Here is a 23,312-nt window from a genome sequence, read left to right on the forward strand (position 1 = left end):
TCCCTGTGGACACTGCAGGGCATGCAAATCGAGCTATATGGTGAAGGAGACAGAGATCCCAGGAAATCCCCAACGTAGAATTATCAAACAATTCCTCACCTGTAATACTAACTTTGTGATCTATGTTCTTGAATGTCCATGTAAACTTAAATATGTGGGCAGCACCATTTGCATGGTTAAAAAACGCATACAGGAACATCTTAGGGCCATAACCAATGCAGATACACACTACCCTATAGCACGTCACTCTCAGGAAGTCCACCAATCTAACAACGCCCTTCCCAGATTCTTTGCACTGGAACAAGTAAACTAAGAGAAAAGAGGGGGCAACCGTGAACTAGCTATTAGAAAAAAAGAATCCAATTGGATTATGGAGCTTGAAACTCGATTCCCAGGGAGGCATAATCTTGACGAAGAGTTAGCAACTCACTTACATGAGGACTAATTTGGTACAGGTTTAGTACTAGCCTGATTCCCCTCCAATAGATTGACTAGAGTAGGCCAGGGATGGACAAGGGTATATAGAATACGATATTTATATCCTTAGATCCACTGGTCCATTGCATGCCTGTATATAGAGTACTGTAACAATGTTATTAATGTTTCTTTTAACTAATTTTAACTCACTGTTGATTTTGATCTGTTTCTATGTTTTTTGTAGGAGGAAAGGAAGGGACACTTCATTGTTGTTCACTTCACTGGTTCCCTACCCTTTTCTTCATATGGATAGAAGACACATCCTCACTTACGTGAGACAAAGAAACGTCACTTTCCGCACTTTTTTGAACCGTGTACCTGTCTTTATATGGACAATTTTTGACAGTTGACAAGAGGACTTATTTGAGGCTTACTAATTTCGATGTATATTAACATTTTTTTGTTACGGTTTCACAATACCCCCTTACAATCTGATAGGCCATGCTCATACCTGGGTGTAGAGGCATTTATCCTTATGGACACCTGTTAGCCTGCTGCAGATATAAATAGAGCAATTCTAGTACACAAGCTTGACCTTTAGTCTCTAATAAGACACACTATATTTGTTTTTTTACTTTGAGTTAATACTGCACGGGTACTAGACCGAGTGGATATGTCGGAGCGATTATTAGAGTATTAACCACTGGTGCACATACATTTGTATATTAACAAGTATAATATGTGTTCACCAGTGTACAAGCTCTTTGCAGCTTTAGTAGGTGAGGGTTTACATACTTTTCACCACTCCAATATGGCGGGCGTTTAGTACACAGCTAGGTGATATTTTGAATTAGCTTTTCACCATTTAGCAATGGCGGCCATTCTGGTCTCAGTCTGAGCCGGTAGATGGTATGAAATTAAATACTGTACAGCACTTTATGCATATGCTTATTGAATTATAACTATAAGTAGGTTTTATGGAATGTGTTTAATTTAATTTTAAACATGCATTGTTTGATGAATTGTTAACATTTGTTGCCATTTGACTTAAAATGGCGGCCTTCATTCATGTTACGTGAAAAGCATATTGCAGTACCTCGTCGATGTCTATTTAAATATACCGGTACCTTTGTTTTGGTTATCGTGTGATCAAGCCCTTTGGCGAAACACGTAGCGTTCCCTTGGAATAAAACTTTTTGCAAAGATCAACCCCTGAGTGCGCACTTGCTTTGAAGCAAATTGTGAACGAGGGAGCCGATCCCAGCAGGACCCTCCTGGATGTGTGATATATATAAATATATATATATATATATATATATATATATATATATATATATATATATATATATATATATATATATATATATATATATATATATATATATATTCAATGAAAAAAACATAAGTTTCACACATGTTATAGTCAGCTGGGCATTTCACTCACACAAAACCTTTGAAATTACCCCGTTATACTTAGTTCAGCTAACTATAACTCACGCGCCCGCAATGCACTGCTGGTGACGTCACATATTACATCACTCATGACATTGTCAGTGACAACACTCATGACATCACTGATGACATATCAAATGACATCACTGATGATGACATCACTGATGTCCAAATAGAATGTTGTGGATTTCCATATATATATATATATATATATATATATATATGGAGAGAGATAGATATTTACATGGAAATATCCAACGTTAGAATTGCCCTACTACCACAACATATCACACTATTCGTATAAATGCACATTTTTCATAATTCATTTTTAGTATTTCCTAAACTATAGTCTTTAGTATCATATTAGGAAATATCAAGTTTCTACTGCATTACTACACATTTTTGCATCAACTTTTCTAATTGGTACATTCTCAGCCAAAAGCATGAACAGCTCTACACCACTTCACATACCATCACACATTTCATTAATGTACGTCAATAAGCAACATATGTATTAGAAAATTCATTATCGCAGTTCATTTATATGTATTAGTTTTGTCCTATAAATGCGTTTTCTTTATCTCATGTTTTTCTGCATGCTTTTACGATGCTTCTACTACACTTGTCTCTGTGTCATGTCATTGTATCTAACGAGTGCAACGTGTACTTTCAACCTTTCATATCTTTTGTGTATAAACATGCCATGTAAAATGATGTTCAAGATCATACTGCATAATGACCCCCCTCTGATGGCAAAATAAGTCATCATCTTATCTACCACATCAGATCTTGTCACAGATTATGGGTGTGTTGTCTTTCTTCTACTCTACTCTAAAGTTTCCAATTATTCATGAATTTTGCATTCTGCATCTTCCATTTCAAGATCAGAACTTGTTCTTTTCACACTTTGATTTTTACACTTGGTATCTGCAAAATGTGATTGACATATCAGCAGTATTATGCACAAAGTTATCACCGCTACAGGTCTCAAGATGGAACCCACTAATTAAGCAACAGTCCTGCGCACTCATACAGAATAACACATCATATGGATGAATATTGAGAGCAATAGGACCAATCCAACATTGGAGTCGTTGTTTTTTTTCTTTCTTTTTAATTGGTCATCAGACACAAGTTACAGACAGCCAGCCAACACGTGTTTGGTCGGAGAAAACAATGTTCTCCAACTCTTCAGGGCTCAGTGGCAGAATCCAAACTTGGAAAAACCCAAAGCCGGTGATTATTACAACCCGGTGGGGTAAATAAAATCTTGGCACCTAGAATTAAACAAATCATGGAGTACAAGCGGATAAGAAGATCAATCACAAATGACGCCAGTTAATAGTCGATCATTCATATTTCAAGTTCAATAATTTAAACGAGCGTGTTAAAAGAGAGTCAGAATATGACCGGATCAATCCTGGTAGAGCACGTGTGCGTGCTCTTGAAAGACTGTTGCCCGTGAACAGTGCCCAATTCCTGGTGTTTTTCCAACACTCACTAAACCATTTCCTAAGTTTCCCAACCAACTGGTAACACTTGACAGTCCCTTACGCATGATTTGTTAGGCACATCAGCTTTTAAGTCTTTCAAGTCTTTGTTCAAGTTTGTAATACTTTTAATATAGCCTTGTAAGTCTATGCTCCTATCTGGTATATATGCAAAAAACAACATGTACTGGACAGAGTGCAGAACAATGTCATACATTCACCCCAGTACAGAGATCTGGGCCTAAATCAATCGTTTATCTGCTCACCATACCATTCCAGTTTGAACCCAGCCATATGCAAATCAGTCTTGACCCTGCCGTGAGTCCCATGCTCTTCACACCACTGGATTCAAGCAAGCCGGGCTGAAGACAGCTGGAATGCCAGAAACCGGTCCTCGGAAGCTTGTTTCCGGTCCAGGTAAGGCATGGCTTGGCAGTTCGGGCTGGACTGTATGCATGAGGCACAGGGTCAGACTGATTTGCATATGGCCATGTCTGAACTGGGGTGGTGTGCAGTGCAAAAAAACAATGGATTTAGGCCCAGATCTCTGTACTGGGGTGAATGTATGACATTGTTCTGCATTCTGTCCATCAACTGTGGTTTTTGCATTTGTCACCCCGAGTGGGATGGGTATGCTCAGACGTGAGTCCCATGTTCTCCACACCACTGGATTCAAGCAAGCCGGGCTGAAGACGGCTGGAATGCCAGAAACCAGTCCTCGGAAGCTTGTTTCCGGTCCAGGGAAGGCATGGCTTGGCACTTCGAGCTGGACTGTTCCCATGAGGCACAGGGTCAGACTGATTTGCATATGGCCATGTCTGAACTGGGGTGGTGTGGAGTGCAAAAAAACGAAGGATTTAGGCCCGGATGTCTGTACTGGGGTGAATGTATGACATTGTTCTGCATTCTGTCCATCAACTGTGGTTTTTGCATTTGTCACCCTGAGTGGAATGGGTATGCTCAGACGCGAGTCCCACGCTCTCCACACCACAGGATTCAAGCAAGCCGGGCTGAAGACGGCTGGACTGCCAGAAACCGGTCCTCTGAAGCTTGTTTCCGGTCCAGGGAAGGCATGGCTTGGCAGTTCGGGCTGGACTGTTCCCATGAGGCACAGGGTCAGACTGATTTGCAGATGGCCATGTCTAAACTGGGGTGGTGTGGAGTGCCAAAAAATAATGGATTTAGGCCCAGATCTCTGTACTGGGGTGAATGTATGACATTGTTCTGCATTCTGTCCATCAACTGTGGTTTTTGCATTTGTCACCCCGAGTGGGATGGGTATGCTCAGACATGAGTCCCATGCTCTCCACACCACTGGATTCAAGCAAGCCGGGCTGAAGACGGCTGGAATGCCAGAAACCTGTCCTCGGAAGGTTGTTTCCGGTCCAGGGAAGGCATGGCTTGGCAGTTCGGGCTGGACTGTTCCCATGAGGCACAGGGTCCGACTGATTTGCATATGGCCATGTCTGAACTGGGGTGGTGTGGAGTGCAAAAAAACGATGGATTGAGGCCCAGATCTCTGTACTGGGGTGAATGTATGACATTTTTCTGCATTCTGTCAATCAATTGTGGTTTTTGCATTTGTCACCCCGGGTGGTATGGATATGCTCAGATGTGAGTCCCATGCTCTCCAACCACTGGATTCAAGCAAGCGGGGCTGAAGACGGCTGAAATGCCAGAAACCGGTCCTTGGAAGCTTGTTTCCGGTCCAGGGAAGGCATGGCTTGGCAGTTCAGGCTGGACTGTTCCCATGAGGCACAGGGTCAGACTGATTTGCATATGGCCATGTCTGAACTGGGGTGGTGTGGAGTGCAAAACAACGATGGATTTAGGCCCAGTTCTCTGTTCCGGGGTGAATGTATGACATTGTTCTGCATTCTGTCCATCAACTGTGGTTTTTGCATTTGTCACCCTGAGTGGGATGGGTATGCTCACACGTGAGTCCCATGCTCTCCACACCACTGGATTCAAGCAAGCCGGGCTGAAGACGACTGGAATGCCAGAAACCAGTCCTCGGAAGCTTGTTTCCGGTCCAGGGAAGGCATTGCTTGGCAGTTCGGGCTGGACTGTTCCCATGAGGCACAGGGTCAGACTGATTTGCATATGGCCATGTCTGAACTGGGGTGGGGTGGAGTGAAAAAAAAAACGATGGATTTAGGCCCAGATCTCTGTACTGGGGTGACTGTATGACATTGTTCTGCATTCTGTCCATCAACTGTGGTTTTTCCATTTGTCACCCCGAGTGGGATGGGTATGCTCAGACGTGAATCCCATTCTCTCCACACCACTGGATTCAAGCAAGACGGGCTGAAGACGGCTGGAATGCCAGAAACCGGTTCTCTGAAGCTTGTTTTTTTTTTTTTTAAACCTTTATTTGGAGACAAGCAGGAAAAAGGGAAGTGCATACACAATACATACAGTCACATATGGCCATTACAATGGTACGTCAGAACCAAAAAAATGAGATACAAGCAAGGGCAAGATCGCAGACCAGCCAATACACGGAGCAAAATCGGAATGTACAGTGCAAATTAGAGAGCAATGATCCAGCATGTACAGGCAAGCCAATTAGACAACACAATATGGACACATTCTGTTAGCGTATAGCATATAAAACGAAGGAGACTCAGACAAAAGGGACACATAAAATAAAGATACCTTACAGGGACACGATCTCATTTCCTAGCCACACACTTGTCGTAAAGGGAACCCCAACCCCCATGAGCTCGCATGTAAAGGAGACAACCCAGCCTCTCCCCCGATACTAGGAGATCAGCAGGTGTAACATAAAATCCCAGCCCACAATATTGCCATTAACCAATCCCTTCACGGTCCCCAAGTTCAGAATCAGAGTCCTGCACAGCTCTGGTCAGGAGGTACACCTGGAGCGGACTCCAAAAGTCCTTCGGTCTGCAACGGACAGGCATCAAGTCAGCGTAGACATTGTATTGATCCTGACAGTATATGAGGTCAGTCACCCAATCCTGAAAGCGCGGCACTCTGCCACGACCCCAGCAACAAGCAACCCTACGCTTAGCCAGCAGCAAGGCCACATCAACAAATCTACGGTGAGAGGCAGGCACGTCCTTAGAATAGCCCAGCAACATCACTAAGGGGCCAAATGCCACCCCACCCTCCGCCATAATCTGCAGGGCTTCATGAACCTGAGTCCAATATTCCAGCACCCCCGCGCAGCTCCAAGCCAAGTGCAGGAAGTCAGCGCCTTCCGCACGACACCTAGCACACCTGTCATCCTCCGCTAAATGAAACCGTAGTTTCCACACCGGGGTATAATAGTACCTCTGAACAAACTTGTAATAGATAATTTTAAGGCGACAACTAGAGGAATCATTGGCCGTGAGCCCACAGCAATACTTCCATTGCTCATCGGTAATAGGGGCTCCCAACTCAGCAACCCATTGCTCGCGCACCCGATTGGCTGGGACCAAACGCTGTCTGCGAATAGCCCCGTATAATTTCGACACCAGGTGTCGCCCATCTGAAACCAAAAGCACGTGGAGGGGGAGGGTAACCCCAGGCTCCGAAGGGAAATCCGGTAGAATAGCACGCATGCCCTGCCGTAAGCGGATAAAGTAGAACAGCTCCAGAGGGGAGCAAGCAGCCACTCCGAAGAAATGAGCCTGCGTGCGGAACGCACCTTCATGAAACAAGTCGCCCCACGTGAGGATGCCGAGCCGTCGACACATTCGTTGAAACCCCGTTTCCAACAACAGCGACAAATCAGGATGATAAGACAGAGGCAAGGTCGGCGAATAGAGAAAGGAAACGCCCAGCAATTGAGCCACCCGTTTCCAAGCATCCACCGTGCACGTCACCGTAGTGCGAGGCGTCTCCACATCTGACACCTTGCCAAAAACCATCCCCTCCAGAGGGAGCGGGTGGGCAACCCAATGTTCAGCAGCAAGTTGGGGCATAAACGGCGTGGGGCGCATCCAGTGATAAGCGTAATGCGCCTGAGCGCTAAGATAATAAAGCTCAAAGTCAGGGACGTCGAAACCGCCATCAGCATAAGGCAACGTAAGGGTAGCCCAAGCCACCCGCGGCTGCTTGCCCCCCCAGAACAATCGTATGAGCTCGGAGCGAAGTCTGCGAAAAAAATAAGCACCAGGATGATACGGAAGGTTTTGAAAGAGGTAAAGAAAGCGGGGCAAAACTACCATCTTGATAAGGGACGCCCTACCGGCCATGGAGAGAGGCAAGGACATCCACCTAGTGACGTCATCTGCAAGCTTAGTAATAGCCACTCCATAATTAAGCCGAACCGATTCTTCTCTATCCAACGACACGACAATGCCGAGATATCGCAACTCCGAATCACACCATTCCAGAGGATAGTCAAGGGGAAACCTAGCTACAGCAGCGGTGAGGGGGAAAAGCTGAGACTTTCGCCAGTTGATATGGACACCGGAGACACCTCCAAAAGCGACCAGCTCCCGTAAGAGCGAATTAAGGTTGTTCTCAGGGTCTTTAACATAGAGTGTTACATCGTCGGCGTATAAAGAAATACCGACCTGTCGCTGAAGACAATTAAAGGCGCTCTGCTGGTGAAATTGACGAATCCTGCAGGCCAGCGGCTCAATGGCTATCGCAAACAAGAGGGGCGAGAGGGGGCATCCCTGTCGGGTCCCTCTCGTGAGAGGGAACGAGGGGGACAACACCCCATTCACCACCACCCTCGCCATCAGATCAGTATATAAGAGCTTAACCCACGAGATGAAGATCCTGGGGAAGCCCATCCGACAGAGAACATCAATAAGATAGCCCCACTCAACAGAGTCAAACGCCTTAGTGGCATCAAGAAAGATATCGGCAACCGGGACAGTAGGAGCGATGGTCGACACAAGCGAAAACAAGGTGCGAAGATTGTGGGAGGTAGCACGGCCGGGCACAAATCCCGACTGATCGGGCAGGACAATAACGGGCATGAGCTCGGCTAGTCTGACTGCCAAGACCTTCGCGAGAATTTTAACATCACAATTGAGCAATGAGAGGGGCCTATAGGAACCCACATCCTGTGGATCCTTACCCGGCTTGAGCAGCGACGTAATGGCGACCTCACGCATGGAGCCCGGCAGACGCCCCTCCTCCAGGGACTCCTCAAAAACCTCACGGAGAACAGGGGCCATGGTGTCCACGTAGCACTTGTAAAATTCAGCAGGAAGGCCATCCAGACCGGCGGCCTTCCCATTAGACAAAGACATGATGGCATTCCTGACCTCCTCCACCTCCAGGGGCCTGCCTAAGAACTCTCGATGGCCATCCGATAACCAACAAAGTGCCAGCTCGTCAAGGAATCCACCATACCGAGTCTCACCCGTCTGCTGTGTCGTGTAAAGGTGCGCATAATGGTCAATAAAAGTACGCTGAATCTCCGAAGTGTCCCGACAGCGAGTGCCATCCGGTGACACCAATTCCAACACGTCCGACCCATGCCTTGGATGTCTAGTAAGGGCAGCGAGGACCTTACCGGGCCTCTCCCCTTCACAGTATCGCCTCGCCGTCCAGTATTTCCCCCTATGCTTAGCCTCTCTAGCAGCCTCCTCCTCGTACTCAGAGAGTTTAGTACGGAACTGCACCAAAAGATCGGGATCAGAGTCAACCTGCATCCTGCGTTCTAAATCCCGCAAGTCAGCTTCCAAGGTCTCGAGGGTCCGAACAATTAAACGAAGTACTCCACAGCTTTTAGAAATAGTGACACCCAGGATCGTAACCTTGAACGCCTCCCATATAACCTCGACGCTGTCCACAGAGCCCTTGTTTCTAGGGAAGAACGCCTCTACCTCCACACCAAGCTCCTCCTTGAACACCGGATCAAGCAATGCAGTTGGAAATAGACGCCAAGGTGGGCGCGGCCTATGCAGCCCGGGGACGGATAAAACAACCTTCACCGGACAGTGATCAGAGTACGTCCGAGCCAGATGTGTAGCCTCCCGTAGGCCAGCTACCAACCCTCTAGAGAGAAACACATAGTCCAGTCTCGCCCATGGACGAGCATGTGTGGTATAATGAGTGCCCTCCTTGGTGGCAGGGTGGGTGTACCTCCAGCTGTCGACCAACCCAGCCTCCTCCACAATTCCACGCAACACTTCTCTAGCCTGTACATTATACTGAGGACTCCCCTCCGATCTGTCCGACTGGGCATGGAATGCAAAATTGAAATCCACAGCAAGAACATGACCCCACAAAGTGACAAAAAAGATTGGCGTATCAACATTAGGAGCATAGCAATTAACAAACAGTACAGTGTTCTGCCCAAGCCGCCCCCACAATAGCACATAGCGCCCCTCAGGGTCCCCCACAAATCCCAGCTCCTGAAATGCGAGCGATCTTTTAACAAGGATGACAACCCCTCGAGCATAGGAAGAATAGGAAGCAAACCTCCTGGCCGCAGCCCACCGCCCGCCAAAGTTGGGAGAAGGAGCGGGACGCGGATGCGTCTCCTGGAGGAGAGCAACATGAATAGCATGCCTGTCCAGATATTGGATCACACTGCGACATTTCCTGGCATCATTAAGTCCCCGTACATTCCAGGACAGAATCGATATCTGATCTATAACAGCAGTCGACATTACCCAGTGTCAGGGCCCCACGGGACCCAATAAGCAAATACAGGACATCCAACTACCAGCAACAGCCAGCGACAGGTCCACACCCCAGGGCGCGGACACCCCCCCACATACACTCCACACATTCCCCAGCCATCTCCGAACCGATCAACCAAAACCTCAACGACCCCCCCCCAGCCAAACCATCCATGCAACAAGCACTCAAAACATACTGCGCGCTGCACGCTGCCAATCCAGCTTACGTGACCCACACCTCGCATACGCGCTACTCTTGCAAAGCGCTCCACGTCACGTGGCAGCCTAAGATGGCGGCCGGTGCACTCGGGACCAAAGCGGACGGGAGCACAGGCCCCAGGCCCAGGCCCAGTACCGTCAGATAAAGAAGTGGACCAGCCTAAACAGCGGGCACGATGCCACACCTGTGCACACAGACACCAGCAGCACCTCTCATACCGACCCACGAGTCCCGGGCAAACAAACATGGACAGCTTCATTCCCGCCCCACCCACCCACCTGATACCACCCCAACTATCAGGCCATACGCACCCCCGCCCCCCCCCCGTTCCCCAACACACATCCAGTCAAACAACAAGGGACCAGACTCCAAACCAAAGGTACAAATGGGGCACACCCTCCGGGGAACCTTCCAGAGGTGCACGATACCACTCCCTCACGCCACGCCAGTGTCCGAGCCAACGAGCGTCAAACGGCCCCAGGCGCAGCGCAGGGGGGTGGGTGCCCAGAGCGCGACACCAGATAGCACGAACCTGCAGCGCCATACCGACCCCAAGAAACAAATAACGCACCCACTCATCTCAATAAGGACGTGACCCCAGCCCCAACAAAAGTAAAAGCGGGCAATAGGTAGGCCGCAAATGCGGAGAAAGAAGGCAGTAGAAGTCAATATAAAAGGAAACCGTCCAGAATACTCCAAAAATAATAAAAGGAGAGACAAAGACCAAAGTCACCACAATCAGGCGACCTCCTCCTCAGCCGCCGAATGCTCATCCTCAGGATCTCGATCGCCTCCACGATCCGCAGCTGCTCGCTCGCGCTGGAGGCGCTTCGCAAAGTCCTCAGCATGCTGTGGGTTGGTGAAAAAATGTTGTTTAGCCTGGTGCGTCACCCTAAGTTTGGCAGGATACAGCAAGGCGTAGTCCACTTGTAGATCCCGAAGTTTCCTTTTCACCCCCAGGAACTTACGACGCTGGTCCTGTACCATCGGCGTGAAGTCGGGGTACAGGGTAAAAGTCACCCCTTCGAAGGAGAGGGCCCTAGTAGTGCGGGCAGCCTGCAGGGCGGCGTCGCGGTCACGATAGTTCAAGAGGCGCGCAATGATGGGGCACGGTGCAGCCCCAGAGGCCGGCCGGGGTCCCAGTGTCCGATGCGCTCTCTCAACGATGAACTGAGATGAAAACGCCGCCGCCCCAATGGCGCCCACCAGTAGCCTCTCCACATAAGTCTCCATTTTGCCCACATTTGTGGACTCCGGCACACCTACGATGCGGACGTTGTTGCGCCTACTCCTCGCCTCCAACTCCTCATTCTTAGCGGCAATGACGCGCAAGATATTGTCCATTCTCGCCAGTTGGGTGGTATGGGTGGCCGCCGTGTCGTCGTGGTCCGAAATGCGCTGTTCCGCCGCAGTCAATCGCTCCTCATGCACGTCCAGCTTCTGGACGACCGCATCCATGCGCGACGATATTTTGTCCACCTTGTCCACTATCGTGGCAAACCCCTGCCTCATCTCCTGCATCATTTGGGTAAAGTCCGGTGGCGGTGGTTGCGGGACACTATCAGCGGCATTCGGGGGGGGGACCGCGAAGTCCCGGCTTCCTGGGCCAAACGCGTCCCCCGCCTAGCCCCACCAGAGTCAAAGGACAATTTGGATTGTTTAGTGTCCGGCTTCCCCATAGTGGTGCGCTAGCGATGCAATGGGGGACCAAGGCAAATAGGAGTCAGGGTACAGTTCGGACCAAGGGTACGGCCAAAAAAGCCCGAATCGTTGGGGCACGAGCAGGCCAGCGCGCCCCACCACTCCCAACGACGAGAAAATGGCCGTCTCCGCTTCCAGATCAAAGGGGCGAGCCCCCAAAAGGCAAGTAGAGGATCCGCTGCGGCTCCGTGAGCAATTGTACCCGGGCAAGCAGATGTAGGATCCAAGGGATCAGTCCGACAGCAAGGAAAAACCAAACGGTCTGCTCGGGTAGTGAGCAGGCCCGGTGGAGAGGGGCGGAGCAAGGCCTACACCCCACGTGCAGAGCCCCGGACTGGCATGAACGAAGATACCGGGCCAAGGGGCATCAGACCTCCAGAGCGCAAGTCGGGGAAACTTGGGATCCTCGTAACTTCGGCCAGCAACCTCCGAATGGCCCAGGAGTTGGACCGTGGGTGGTCAGTCGATATCCCAGTAGATCTGTGGGGTCAGATCAGGGCGCAGCGATGGTAATCAGGATCCCTAGGCGGATAATAGCTCCGGGCAGCGGGAGCCTCACGACAGTGCGGCCATTCCGCAGTGCGCCCTCTAGCGCCCCCTTCTCTTAAGCTTGTTTCCGCTCCGGGGAAGGCATGGCTTGGCAGTTCGGGCTGGACTGTTTCCATGAGCACAGGGTCAGACTGATTTGCATATGGCCATGTCTGAACTGGGATGGTGTGGAGTGCAAAAAAACGATGGATTTAGGCCCAGATCTCTGTACTGGGGTGAATGTATGACACTGTTCTGCATTCTGTCCATCAACTGTGGTTTTTCCATTTGTATGTATGTAGGTGTACTTATAGAGCGCGATCCTGTCACCCGAAGGGCATCCTGGCGCTTGAACTTCGGACGATCACACTGTTCACTGCTCAGACATTTCTAGGAAAGAGATGCATTTTTAAGGCTTTCCTGAACGGGAAATAATCCCTGTGGCTTCTCAAGGAGAGTGGCAGGGAGTTCCAAAGTTTGGCCGCTGCAACACTAAATGAGCGGCCACCCATCCTGACTCTCTGAAACCTCGGGACCACAAGCAGCTGTGCCGAAGAAGAGTGGAGAGGCCGCGGAGCAGAGTACCAGGCGAACATATTCTGCAAGGGCACTGGACCCTGTTGATGTACCGCCTTAAACACCAGGCACGCCGCTTTATACAGTACACGCAGGTGCACCGGTAGCCAGTGTAGATCTCTTAGAGCTAGAGTAGAAGAGCTAAAATTAGGGCAAGAAAGAGCCAGCTTGGCGGCTATATTCTGCACCCGTTGTAACTTCCCCAGCAGGTTTTTTGGGGCCTCCAGAAGTAGCGCATTACAATAGTCTAAACGACTTAGTATGGTCCCGCGGACTACTTCCGGCCTGTCCTGAGCGGGGAGGAGGGGCAGAACTTTACGCAACATGCGTAGCAGCATCATGCATGTGGAAATGGTTTTATTGACGTGCATGTCAAGCTGTAAATTTGGGCCGAAGATCACCCCCAAATTACGAGCTGATTCCGCAGCCGACACTGGCTCAGGAAAAGTTGCAGGCCAAAAGTTCTCTGGAAGTACCCGCGGGATCCGGTCCATGGAGCAATAGAGCACCTCCGTCTTTGTGCTGTTAAATTGTAAGGAATTGGCCCACAGCCAATCCGCTGTGGCTGCCATACAGCAATGAAATGTCTCCAACGGGACCGCGTTGTTTCCTTTCAGAGGAAAAACCAGCTGGGTGTCATCAGCGTAGTTAAAAGCCGAGACACCAAAAGATTTTATAAGCCGGACCAGAGGGCGGAGGTACAGATTAAAAAGTATAGGGCTGATGGCCGAGCCCTGTGGGACCCCCTGCCCTACTTTCCGTGGCTCAGATCGAAATGGAGGAAGCGAGACCAACTGCTGCCGGCTACTAAGATAGGATACCAGCCAGTCTCTTGCTCCCGCTGTGACCCCACACTCCTCAAGTTTCCTGATGAGGGTCCGATGGCAAACCGCGTCGAACGCGGCCGACATGTCAAGCAGCACTAGAAAGGCTGCCCGACCACTGTCGACACGCGAACGGAGATTGTCCAGTACGGTTACCAGTGCGGATTCCGTCCCGTGCCCAGGACGGAAGCCAAACTGTGTCTCATCGAACCATCTGATTTCCTCCAGGAAGCCTGAAAGTGAACGGGTCACCCATTTTTCCATGATCTTAATAGGAAACGGGAACAAAGAGATTGGCCTATAGTTGGAAAGACAGGCAGGGTCTAACGTTGGTTTCTTGAGCAGAGGTGACACTACTGCTAGCTTCCAACACTCGGGAACAGATGCCAGATCCAAGGACTGGAGGCAGATGGAATACAAAGGCTGGAAAAGTTCCGCCTGAAATGCCTTCCAGAATTTGGGAGGCAGTGGGTCGAGCGGAGAACCCGAGGACACCGTATGTGCCATGCTGCAAAATTCCTCAAAGGAGGGACAGGGAAAAAATCTTAGTTGGGGTCGACTGGAAGAAATGTCCGGAGCTCCCAGACTAAGAGCTGGGTCACTCGGCTGGGGTTGACTGGGTGATCCGTCTGGAGCTCCCAGACTAGGGCAAGGGACAGCCGGCTGGGGTCGACTGGACGGGCCAACCGGAGCTCCCAAGCCGAGAAGACCCAAGGTGAGAGCTGAATCAATCGGCTGGGGTCGACTGGGTGACCCGTTCGGAGCTCCTAAGCCAGGGTCAGAGACAACCGGCGGGGTCGACTGGACGGGCTAACCAGAGCTCCCAAGCCGAGAGCAGGAGGCGAAGAATTTTTTAAGCCATCTAAGATCTTAGCAGTCTTCTCCTCAAAAGCACCCGCCAGGGAGTCACACAGGGCCTGAGACGCAAAGACCGTGTTTGCCACACACACGGGATGGGACAAGTCCCTGACAATTTTGAACAGGGCTTGAGACTTATTAGGTGCCTGGTTCAAAGTGGTTTCCAGAAAAGCCGCCTTAGCCAGCTTAATCTGCGCCTTATAGCCCTGCAGTGCCAGCCTAAACGAGGCCCTTGCTGAGGTCGAGTATTGCTTCCTCCAAGCTCTCTCAGCGCGTTTGCAGCTCAACTTCAGCTGCCGTAGCTCCTCCGTATACCAGGGGAAAGCCCGGTTCAATCTACCTCGAGACTTACGGAGGGGCGCAACCTTGTCTAGCGTGTTAGTAATAGACCGGCACAAAGTAAGATAGCTTTCCTCCACCGAGTTACTCAGACAGAAGTTATCTGGTAGTAAAGAAGGCAGAGAAGGTGAGCTAAGTAGCCGGGACCAAGGTCTGCCCAGTTTAGCCAGTCCGACACCGGCTCCCCCAAGGAATGATCCCCTATGCAGAGGGAGAAAGCAACCAGTGCGTGGTCGGTCCAGTATTGGCATAGGATATCATTGACCACTACTTATTGTGCGTCAGCGAAGATCAGATCAAAGACATGACCCCCCTGTGAGTCGCTGATCGGACCAATTGCTGCAGCTGAACGTCGCCAAGAGCTTGGCAGAGTGTCGTGAACGCACCATCCAGCGGACGTCCCTGCCATAAGTTGTAGTCCCCTAGGACCAGCAGTTTAGAGTGGGTATTAGATAGGTTATATATCAGGTCAAGGAAATCTGATAGGGAGGATACAGAGCCCGGTGGGCGATAGCACAACACGCCTGTGAGCAGTGTTCTCTCCAGATCTTTAATAGAGAACCCCACCAGCTCAAAGCCCGAAACCTCTCTAATTTTAAGTTGGAAGAGACCCAGAGTTTCTCTATAAATGACACCAATTCCACCGCCTCTGTTCTTCAGCCGAGGAGTGTGGATGATTTTGAAGCCTGGGGGGCAAGCCAAGCCCAATTCGACCAGGCAGTCCTCCTGAGTCCAAGTTTCAGTTAAAAACAAAACATCCAGCCCCTAGGACTCGATAAGGAAGGCAATCTCTGTGTGGTGCTTGCAAAGCGACCGAACATTAAGCAGTCCGCAAGACATTTGTCACCCCGAGTGGGATGGATATGCTCAGACGTGAGTCCCATGCTCTCCACACCACTGGATTCAAGCAAGCCGGGCTGAAGAAGGCTGGAATGCCAGAAACCGGTCCTCAGAAGCTTGTTTCCGGTCCAGGGAAGGCATGGCTTGGCAGTTGAGGCTGGACTGTTACCATGAGGCACAGGGTCAGACTGATTCGCATACGGCCATGTCTGAAATGGGGTGGTGTGGAGTGCAAAACAAGGATGGATTTAGGCCCCGATCTCTGTACTGGGGTGAATGTATGACATTGTTCTGCTTTCTGTCCATCAACTGTGGTTTTTGCATTTATCACCCCGAGAGGGATGGGTATGCTCAGACATGAGTCCCATGCTCTCCACACCACTGGATTCAAGCAAGCCGGGCTGAAGACGGCTGGAATGCCAGAAACCGGTCCTCGGAAGCTTGTTTCCGGTCCAGGGAAGGCATGGCTTGGCAGTTCGGGCTGGACTGTTCCCATGAGACACAGGGTCAGACTGATTTGCATATGGCCATGTCTGAACTGGGGTGGTGTGGAGTGCAAAAAACGATGGATTTAGGCCCAGATCTCTGTACTGGGGAGAATGTATGACACTGTTCTGCATTCTGTCCCTCAACTGTGGTCTTTCCATTTGTCACCTCGAGTGGGATGGATATGCTTAGACGTAAGTCCCATGCTCTCCACACCACTGGATTCAAGCAAGCCGGGATGAAGACGGCTGAAATGCCAGAAACCGGTCCTCGGAAGCTTGTTTCCGGTCCAGGGAAGGCATGGTTTGGCAGTTCAGGCTGGACTGTTCCCATGAGGCACAGGGTCAGACTGATTTGCATATGGCCATGTCTGAACTGGGGTGGTGTGGAGTGCAAAAAAATGATTGATTTAGGCCCAGATCTCTGTACTGGGGTGAATGTATGACATTGTTCTGCATTCTGTCCATCAACTGTGGTTTTTGCACCTATCTGGTATATAGGCACAACAATATTCGAAATTCAATAATCTGCAGACTCCACGTTCCTTCTCGAGAATGATATCATGGGAAAGTCGATTTTGAATCACAATCAGTCTTATCAATTTCATCTCTTCATTTACAACAAAAAAACAGTTTCACTGGTAGTAAGTTTATCAACAATAGTAGACAGCTTTCACATTTTCTGATAGTTTAATGCTACTCCTACTGAAACTAGAAGAACTCCAAATGTATCACCTACAATTTCACATGCACACTTGTATTTCTCTTTGTTGTCTCATTTGTTCCCAATAACTCTTTTGTAATACCTTAAACATGATAAATCTTTGGAAAAACTATTCACATGTTACAACTTTCATACCATCTTTCCGGCAACTTATAATAGGCTCTCTTTCCACAGAAATAATATATTCCAAAGAATAAAGGATCTAATCTTGTAAATATCTTCCATTCTCCACTCCGAATGATGCCGTGAGTTCTCCCCTCAACCCATACCTAACTCTTGCCATTGCCCTCGAATAAAGTTTGCGAAGAAAATTCACCAAAGGTAGATTTAACCCATTTCCAAGAGGATCGACCATAGTTTAGTGTGATTTACACAATCGAAGGCCGCAGTCAAACCGACATAGGGCTTGTGTAAATACCCGCCCCTAGTGTGATGATGTGAGCAGTCTAGTAGTTGGGTGTGGGTTGGGCATAGGGGGTTGGAGGTAGAGGAGGAGCCCGGGCAGGAAAGAGTTAGTTAGAGTAGGGACAGGGACGAGTGAGGAGTGAGGAGTACATTAATAAAGCTCCTGTTGAACCAGAGAAAATGTCTGTGATTATTGGCCAAGACACTACAGCTGGCGACGAGGGTAGGATGCTGTAACCTGCCATCCCTGAGTAAACAACAAAAACGTCCTGTCCCGGGCAGCGCGAGAAAAGTGGTCGCCGTCGCGACATGTGTGCCGCCAAAGAAATCGCCGCCTAAAGACCAAGGCCAGCGGTAATTGTATCAGCTCCGCGATTCACTGATCGCGTGGAGCCCTGCCTGACCAGCGTGATCTCGCGTTGGAAGAATCGGAGCTGAGCGCTACTTCGTGCCAAAGTTGGGAGCTCACCCCAGATGCGTGCAACTTGGCACGGCGTCGGAAATGGCCCGAAAGTGAAGAAGTAAAGTCGGGAACCCACCCCGATCCTACCTGGATGGTCCAGCAAGTGAGGGTGTGTGGAGCGTTGCCACCCTGTTACTGCCTGCAGGACCGGCTATTCGGAGAGTCCCGGTGACTGATTCGGCGTGAAGGGAATGAATGAAGCTGAAATCTCGCGGGAACCAAGATTTTCCTTAGCGGCGGCCATCTTGGAACCAGGCAGCCAATAGGACAACCCCTCTGTGCAGATTGCAAGCGGCCATTTTGAAGTCAGGCAGTACAAGACATAAGCAAACAAGCATTTGTAAATGCAAAACAAGCATTGGCGAAGATAAGAAGCAAGAAAACAAGCCTTGGTAAATTCAAAACAAGCATTGGCAAAAGCAAGAAGCAAGCAAACAAGCATTGACAAAGACCAAACAAGCTCTGGCAAAGACAAGAGGCAAGCAAACAAGCATTAATACATGCAAAACAAGCATTGGCAGAAGCAAGCAAACAAGCATTGATACATGCAAAACAAGCATTGGCAAAGGCAAGAAACAACCAAACAAGCCGTGGCAAAGAACAACAAGCGCAAGTAAGTGGAGAAGTGTCAGTGGTACACCTGTCCAGAAATGTCGAATTCACCACAACAGCAACCGTGCCAACTGCGACTGGAGTTTCACATCTGCGTCCCCCGGAACCACTGACTCTGGTTGCTGGAGGAAGCATGGGGCCCAGATGGCAAGAGTGGTTTGAAGATTTTGAGGATTATATTGAAGGATCAAAAGTCACGGGAGACAGAGACAAGCTAATTGCACTGCGCAACCTGGTGGGAAAAGAAGTCTGCAAAGTGATCAAAGATTTGCCGACAGACGATACAGGAACATATGACAAAGTGCGAGATGCTCTAAACAAAAAGTTCTTACACAAAAGAAACGTGGATTATGAGCGATACATCTTCCACCAGGCCCGTCAAGAAAAGGAAGAGATGATGAGCACCTTCATATCTAGGCTACGCCGACTTTCTCGGTATTGCAGCTTTGATGCATTCTCAACGGAGAATGCCATTCGATTGCGAGTCATTGATGGGTGTCACTCAGAGACACTTCGAAGGCGGTTGCTAAGGAAAAGCCATCATCTCGATGAGATTGTAGAGATGACCAGGGTGCATGATCAAGCGGAGGAGCATGCCAAAAGAATGGAGACAGGACGTAGTGAGAGAAGAGACCAAGCATATCGAATGCAAGCCCACAGCACTCGCAGGAGATCAAAAGAACAACAGAAAAGGTCCCGACCGGTGTCCCGTCATCAATACACAAGACGCAGATGCTACGAGTCTGGCAGGAGAGACAAGAAACCAGATCGCTCAATAAAGTGCTATCGATGTGGGTACGACTTCCGACACCTAGATGCATGTCCAGCAATGGGTCAACAATGTTGGACGGAAGAATCACTTTGAGGTGATGTGTGGAGTATATAGCAAAGAAAGAATGAGTGAAGCTACAAGGTCGTCTCCCCTGGATACAAGGCGACATCATGTGAAAGCAGTACAGGATCGAGCAAAGTCATCTTCCAGCTTTTCCCACTCCAGCAGGGTGTCTCGCAAGTCCCAATGGATGAGAAGGTCGCCAAGAAGGTCGCCGTCGAGAGAATCTAGATTGGCATCTCTGGAATCAGAATATACAGATGAATATGTCAGCATGGTAGCAGACTCGGATCAACTAAAGAAATATCCTCGATTAGTTATAAGTGTGGGAATGCATGCGACCAAGTTTCTTCTAGACAGCGGGGCGTCGCTAAATTACATCCCTGTGACTGAATACAATAAAATGAAGCCACCACCCCCACTGAGTCTGGCACATGTCAGAGTGTATACCTGGATGTAAAATAAAAACCTTCCCTGTCTGGGCAAATTCGCAACGACACTCAGGCACAAATCCACTTCGGTGCCGGCCTATATTCACGTCATCGAAGGTCCGGAGGCTGATTGTCTTCTCAGTCTGCCCATTGCGGAGCGCCTCGGGTTGGTTGAGATATTATACTGAGTCAGTGATGATCTGGACAATATACAAAGTTCCCCAAGTTGTTCGTGGGGCTTGGAAAAATGAACAAATGCCTGATTCGAATACACATTAATGAGCAAGTGCGCCCTGTGGCACAACACCCTAGGAGAGTGCCTTTTCATCTTCAGCAAGCGGTGGAGGATGAAATTCAGCAGTTGTTAAAAGCAGACATTATTGAAAGAACTGACGACCCCACACCCGGGGTATCACCTGTCGTCATTGTACCAAAGAAAGGCACCCCTGACAAGGTGCGTCTATGTGTGGACATGATGCTTCCCAACACGGCCATAGAAAGAGAGCGTCACCCAGGACCTCATTTGAGTGACATGATATCCGTATTAAATAGAGCAAGAGTATTCTCCAAACTTGATTTGAACAAGGGGAAACACCAGCTAGAACTACATGAGAAGGTGCGATACATAACAACATTTGCAACTCATCTGGGTTTGTTTCGATACAAACTGCTGAGTTTTGGTATCTCCTCTGTGTCGGAAATATTTCAAGAAGTCATTCGTCAGATCATCAGACACATACCAAATACGCTGAATTACAGTGATGACATCTTGGTGTATGGGTCAAACACCCAGGAACATGACAAAGCAATAGATCGGGTATGCCATGCTCTCCTGGAAGCCAACCTTACCCTCAATAAGGACAAGTGTGAGTTCCATCAATCCACTCTCAAATTCTTCGGACATATGTTCTCTGGAGCCGGAATGAAGCCTGACCCTGAGAAAGTGACAGCACTCAATGGGCCCGATTCACAGAATGAACTTAAGACTCAATCCTAAACTTACTACTATTTTGGTATTCACAGAATGCACTTACTACTTTTGGCATTCACAGAATGCACTTACTACTTTTGGAAATTCACAGAATGAACTTACTACTGTTGGTATTCACAGAAGTTAGGATTTTGTCTTAAGTCTGTCTTAAGTCTGTCTTAAGTTTGTCTTAAGTCTGTCTTAAGTCTGTCTTAAGACAAACTTAAGACAAAATCCTAACTTCTGTGAATACCAAAAGTAGTAAGTTCATTCTGTGAATGCCAAAAGTAGTAAGTGCATTCTGTGAATGCCAAAAGTAGTAAGTGCATTCTGTGAATATCAAAATAGTAGTAAATTTAGGATTGAGTCTTAAGTTCATTCTGTGAATCGGGCCCAATGACACCAAGAGTCCTCAGGATGTGAGCGACATTCGATCTTTCCTGGGCATGGCGAGTTATTGTGCCAGATACATGAAAGATTACGCCACCATCAGTCACCCCCTACGAGCTCTCACCAAGCAAGGGCAACTATTCGTTTGGACTCCCCAGTGTGAACAGGCATTTCAAGAAATTAAACAAGCTGTAGTATCAGCTGACAATTTGGCCTACTTTAGCCCCAAGAGGAAGACAGAGATAACGGTGGATGCCAGCCCAGTGGGACTGGGTGTAATATTGGCTCAGTATGACAATGACACTGATCAACGACACATTGTGGCTTACGCCAGCCGCAGCCTATCAGACACTGAGAAGGCGTATTCCCAACCCGAAAAAGAGAGCCTGGTGGTTGTATGGGCCTGCGAACATTTCTATGTATTTGTCTATGGCAAACATTTTACCATGGTGACTGATCACCAGGCGCTTGTTACAATCTTTGAAAATCCCAGAGCCAAGATGCCACCCCAAATTGAACAATGGGATTTGCGCTTGCAGGAATACACCTACACAATAATACACAAACCGTGGAAGTCAGCGAATCCTGCGGATTATATGTCCCGACATCCTCAAGCATCCCAGGTCTCACCTCCCTCAATAGCGGAAGAATTCCTACACTTTGTAGTAAGGGTGAGCGGGCAGCTACGCTCCGTGCCGGCTTCTACGCATTTTGCGTAGCAGGCGTAGAATTCGGCACTACGCACGCTCCGCAGACGGAGCGTAGCTGGCCGCCACCCGCCTCCCTCCCTCCCTCCCTAAATACTTTAAATTAAACGTTTTAAAGAATTAAAAAGGCACTTACCTTGCCCGCCGCTGCCCGCCGCGTCCCCGGGGCTCGCTCTCTTCATTGCTGCCGTCTTGTGTACTAATGCACATGCGCGGGCGGCCGCGCATGCGCATTTCTCGTGAGAAATGCGCATGCGCGGCCGCCCGCGCATGCGCATTAGTACACAAGACGGCAGCAATGAAGAGAGCAAGCCCCGGGGACGCGGCGGGCAGCGGCGGGCAGCGGCGGGCAAGGTAAGTGCCTTTTAATTCTTTTACACGTTTAATTTAAAGTATTTAGGGAGGGCGGGAGGGAGGCCTGCGGTGCGTAGTGGGGCTACGCGGAGTGCGGAGGTGGGCGTAGTTTCTCGCCCACTTCACCTAGCTCCGCGAAGCCCCACTACGCCCACTACGCCCAGGGTTACTTTGTAATGGGCCTCGTCCGGCCACCGGCAGTTCCTCTGGAAGCGATACAGGAAGCCACTGCACAAGATAACATCCTTCAGAAGGTTGTGCGTCGACTGCGAACACACCGCTGGAGACATGACAGTGAGGACAAAAGGAATGATCCTCAAGTCCGCCAAGAGTTGCAAGCGTTCAGACATATCAGTGAAGAGTTATCTGCCACCTCAGAGGGGCTCCTACTGAGAGATCATCGGATCGTCATCCCGAGGCAGTTACGTCAAGGCGTCATCAACTTAGCCCACGAGGGCCACCGTGGAGTGGTCGCAATGAAGAGCGCTCTCTGAGAACGGGTGTGGTTTCCACTGCTTGATCAAATGGTGGAGCTCACCTTAAAGGACTGTCCCCAGTGTCAAATTGGTTAGTCACGGAGATCCTCCAGCTCCTCTACAAATGACCAAGCTACCCAGTGGGGTATGGCAAGAACTTGCCATGGACTTTTATGGACCCCTTCAATCCAGCAAATATGTCCTAGCAACAATGGACGAATACTCGAGGTTTCCAATAGCACAGTTCGTATCCTCCACCAATGCCTTCAGCATGATTGCTGTGCTAGATGAAGTATTCGCTGCCTGGGGCGTCCCCAAGGAACTCAAGACCGATAATGGTCCTCCTTTTAACGGACATGAACTTAGTGAGTTCGGGAAGCACCTCAACTTCCGGCATCGCAAGATCACACCCCTGTGGCCAAAGGACAATGGCACTATTGAACGATTCATGGCCACTTTAAAAAAGACATTTCAACAAGCTACTTTGGACAAAAAGGACTTGCAAGTGGCTCTCAATGAGGTCCTAAGAGCGTATCGGACGACCCCACACGCCACCACAGGAAAATTCTATTTTACGGGTTTTTAGGGCCCTATTATAAGCCTTTCAAAGTCTAAC

This window comes from Lissotriton vulgaris, chromosome 3_1 (assembly GCF_964263255.1).
Source record: "Lissotriton vulgaris chromosome 3_1, aLisVul1.2, whole genome shotgun sequence".
Taxonomy (NCBI): domain Eukaryota; kingdom Metazoa; phylum Chordata; class Amphibia; order Caudata; family Salamandridae; genus Lissotriton; species Lissotriton vulgaris.